This window comes from Ctenopharyngodon idella, chromosome 24 (assembly GCF_019924925.1).
Source record: "Ctenopharyngodon idella isolate HZGC_01 chromosome 24, HZGC01, whole genome shotgun sequence".
NCBI lineage: Eukaryota > Metazoa > Chordata > Actinopteri > Cypriniformes > Xenocyprididae > Ctenopharyngodon > Ctenopharyngodon idella.
This window is the reverse complement of record NC_067243.1, coordinates 7,226,885-7,231,994: the sequence shown is the minus strand read 5'-3', so window position 1 is coordinate 7,231,994 and position 5,110 is coordinate 7,226,885.

Below are 5,110 nucleotides of genomic sequence, written 5' to 3'. Positions count from 1 at the left end.
GCCAATTTTCATTTTAAAATGTAGAAAACTTTCTTTGAATGAAATGTATGTTGAAATGAAAGGACGTTGTTGTATGGAATTCAAATATGGCAAGGTATTATATGGCTAATCTGATTTAAATGATCAATTTCAAAACAGCAAAAACATTTTAAAATATTTTATATAATAATATGGTGTTGATTTAAGCCAATAAAGAACAAAATTTTAATGAACCACAAACATAACCAGTAAATGAAACAGCAACAGGTTTTGTCTTCTGACGGCACAGAAAGTAGAAACACTGACGTCTTCAGATTCCCAGAGTCACATGACATCCGAGCAGGACATTACCCACACACACACTGAGACAGATCGCCAACTGAAACACACACACACTCAAATCATCAGTGTGTGTCAAAGAACTCCATACTGCATATCTAAAAAACAAATTCACAACAAGTCTCTATGATATTCTGGTCTTTAGACTCGGGTTACTCCTTCAATGCAAGTTGGGTATGTTTGCCCACCAGGTGTAGGGTTGAGAGATAAAACAATATTTATTGGAAAATCCATGATATAGATAACTTTTTAGTCACTTTTGATATTTAGCCTATGTCCTACATCTAGATGACCATGTTAAAAACAAGCAGTTTGGCTTTCTCAGAAGGTATGAAGTTACAAAAACATACTGTATGAGCAACACATTTTCATTTCAGTGAACAGAACGCAACACTATACTTTTTCACCATTATGGTGACTTCAAATGAAAAAAATACGTTTAAACCCCTGTTTATTCTCAATAAGAATGTATGTAGATGTCTAACAGAATTAAGTCAGTGGTTAGTAATAAGTGAAGCTGGTAATGCTGTTTGTGGGGTTGTTTAATCAGATCTTGAGAGATTTAACGTCTTTTATCTTCAGTTAATTTCATCTAAGGCTGTGGCCAGAAGTCAGCTGTAGCTCTTGTGTTTCTGTTTGTCTCTTTTTTTCTGTTTTCTTCTTTGTTTAGTTTGAAGTCACTTTCATTGTGATCAGTGTTTGTTGTAGTTGTGCAGTTTGACTTGATTTAATGTTAGTTTTTCTCTTGCTGTTAAAATTGTGTTAGCTGTGGCAAAAATAGCAAGGGAAAAATCTTACACAGAGTGTATTTTTTGATCATGTAGATGTAATGTAGCTAATTCCAACTTAATAACAGTCTGTTATAGGATGCATGAAGCATTGTCACCATTGCTGAGATTCATATGCTGAGTTTTGGTGTCTGAGTGAGTCCAACTGGTATTGCAGTTCAAAATGCTTAGTGTACAATATAAAATTGCAATCTTGCTATAATTAATAATGAAAATTATATAATTTGAATGAATCCTAGATTACAGCAGCTAACTATACAATGGTTGTAACATCGTCAGCTTTTCAAGTTCAACTAACGTTAAAAAGTCAAGAGTCAAACTGCACAAATAAAGCAAATACTGACCACCATAATGGTGACTGAAATGAAGTCAATCTGTTTAGTCAAAAGTGAAGCTGGTAATTAGTGATGGCAAGCTGAAGCCTCATGAAGCATTGAAGCCTTTCAGCCAAGTGGTTCACAAAAGGGTTCATTTCTCGAGGCTTCATTTGCTCACAATACCACCTGGTGGTCAAAGAGTGTAAAACAAGCAGATACATTACAGATGACCTGATGTGATCTGATACACTGTATTTTGCGCCAGTTAAGGCTTAGAAATAACGGTGAAGAAAAAATCAATTTCCACATAGACTAATCTATTTATATTAATATAATGTATTTTCTGGTGGTATATAATGATTGTAGGCCTATAACATAACTGTGTAATAAACGTATTGGCTTCAAATGAATGGGACTATCAAATGTGATTAAATAAATTCTTTGGTCATAATAGGCAGGGGGGGAGATATTATTATTCTACACATTTTGAGGGGATCCCATGGGTCAGTTATATATCTGTCAAAATGTTGCGCCAAGATTCAAACCGAATCTGTTGTACATACACCACAGCTCCTCAAGCATTAACCAAAATAAAACAAATAAACACATTTTCTTTTCAAATTATTTTCCAAATTTATAAATAATTTTCATTCATTTAACTGTTGTGAGAGCACAATGACACTGCAGTGAACATGTTGGCATAGCAGCGGGATACTTCCTGGTCCTACGAAGGACGTCTAGTTTAATTCTGGTTAAGGACACTCCGTATACTGCATCCTTCACAGGAGGCATCCTCTGGAGAATGAAGCCTTCAAAATTTAATTAAATGAGACACAGCTCATCTAAAGCAAACGCTCACCTCCATAACGGTGACTTCAAACTTTATTATTTTCAATAAAACGTCAACATCTAAACCTCTGTTAATTCTCATTAAGAAGCTTTGTATGAAAGCCGGCTGTCATTGAAAAAACCGACTGTCATTTAAATCTCATAACCGAATAAAACCGACCGTCATTGAAGTCTCGTAATGGAACAATAATGACTTTCGTTGAAACCTTGTGAAGGAACAAAACCGACCATCATTGAGATCTTGTAACCGAACAAAACCAATTGTCTTTGAAATCTCATAACAGAAAAAAAACTATTTACACTGAAAACCGATCTTGTAACCGAACAAAACCGAACATCACTGAAATCTCGTGAAGGAACAAAACCAAATGTCATTGAAACCTTGTCAAGAAACAAAATCAACCATCATTGAGATCTTGTAAAGGAACAAAACCGTCCATCATTAAAATCTTTTAAAGGAACAAAACTGACTGTCATTGAAATCTCATAACCGAACAAAACCGGCCGTCACTGAAATCTCGTAAAGGAACAAAACCGGCTTTCGATGAAACGTTATAAAGGAACAAAACTGACCATCAATGAAATCTCGTAAAAGAACAAATAAACAAAACTGACTGTCATTGAGATCTCATAACCGAACAAAACCGGCCGTCACTGAAATCTCGTAAAGGAACAAAACCGGCTTTCGATGAAACGTTATAAAGGAACAAAACTGACCATCAATGAAATCTCGTAAAAGAACAAATAAACAAAACTGACTGTCATTGAGATCTTGTAAGGAAACAAAACTGACTAACAATGAAAACTGTCATTGAAATCTCGTAAAGGAACAAAACCAACTTTCGTTGAAACCTTGTAAAGGAACAAAACCGACCGTTGTTGAGATGTTATAAAGGAACAAAACTGACCTTCATTGGGATCTCGTAACCGAACAAAACCGCTGAAATACATATGTTGATAGGCATAGGACATCATATCATTGCATTTGGATCAAATGCAATGATTAGACAAACATTTTTTGGTCCTGAGACTTCCACAAAAGATATGTACATATTTTAATATTTAGACCACTTCTATTATTGATTGCTATCAGGATGTGAAGAGAGTTTCAACCAGTGTAACAAAAAGTGTTTTTAAAACAAATTGCCTACCCTACCTTTAATGTGTTTCAAATTATACATCACATAACCAAAACTACAAATGTTCAAATGACATGTAACTGTATTGATTTTTCTCAAACATTATACTTCTTCTCCTCAATTTTCTACAATTAATTCAGTTTGAGCCACTTAATGTAGGCTACAGATTCCAATTTTGAATCTCAGGGTAACTATTTGCATACTGCGTTGTTATTGTTATTTTCACAGATTTACTCAGGACCAAAGCCTATGCTTCAATCATTTTATTGCCAAGGTCCACAGATTATTTTTTATTTTTGTCACAAGTATATTCCAGCACTACGGAGAGGACGAACTGGTATTACCTGATCTTACTCAGTTCTGATCTTGATCTAACGTCCTCTGTAATGCAACAGGTTTCACTTTTCATGTAGCATTGCATTTTACCTGCAATACATGCTAAAGTAATTGCTACAAAGACCTTCTATACATTGTCACAGTATGTATTGATCCCATGTGAATTTGATTTGATTTGATTCGGATGGAATAACTAAAAAACAGAAGGAGTCTAGACTTGTCTTTCTCGAAATAACTATACAGTTTGGCTTTGGGGAAAGAAGACTCATTTGGTAAATGTTTTGTTTATAAGAATATTAAAGTAAAAATGTCGATTTGATAATATATCTGATTCAATCAAATCAAGTTAAGCTCTTTATTGTTATTAATGAAGATACATTTATATAAAGATTAATCTTTGTGCTTCCACAGAATGCAAAATAAGTAAATAAAAATCAATGAATATGGGTATGCAGTCTGTGATACAGTGAGGCAGTGTTTTTAAAAAAAAAAAAAAAAAAACCTTATCATTTTGACAATTTAGCTTAACTGTCTCTCTCTATTTCAATCTGTCTCCACTAAGCCAAGAGAAAACACGTCTTCGTGTCTGATCATCTGAGGATCATATATCTGCATTCTTGTGCAGTCACTAACTGAATGAGTAAGAGCAGTATCCTGTTCCTTTGGTCTCAAATCCTTGTTCAAATGAACACACCCCTACGGTAAGCAAAGCGTCACGAGACTCGCTCGCGCGCGGTAGGAAGCAGTCAAAGTTCGCGAAACTCGAACTGCACTATGGCGAAGGATTATCTCATGAATATTAAGTAGGTCACACGCGGACCTTATTATATATATATATATATATATATATATATATATATATATATATATTTTTTTTTTTTTTTTTTAATCTATTCCTATTACAGCTTATATTAAGGCACTTCTGCGACCGTGGTTTAAAAACATTTATCTTTTTTTTCTTCCTTTAGCAATGTTTTCATCGCTATGTGTTTTCATCAGTAATATTTTCTCTTTCCATCCATCTTGTCATAATAATTTCTGTTTATTCTACTTAATTTTTATCGAGTTTTAACTCTATTTTCTTCATCAGTAATCAAATCCAAAGTGCAGTGAACTTATTACCTCAGGCTGTAGCATATCTCTTTGAGTTTATTTAGAAAATTAAGACAATTAAACTTATTTATAAACTTATAAATTTATAAACTAATATTCTGAATTTTAGTAGGTTGAAACGTTCAGAGTAGCTATAATAATTTGTAGAATACACCGCGTGTTTATGAATATTTATAACTGGTGCGTGAATCTCATGAATATTAAGCAGCACAAGCCTTCACTATAGTAGGACTCGTAGTTTCGCCGGCGA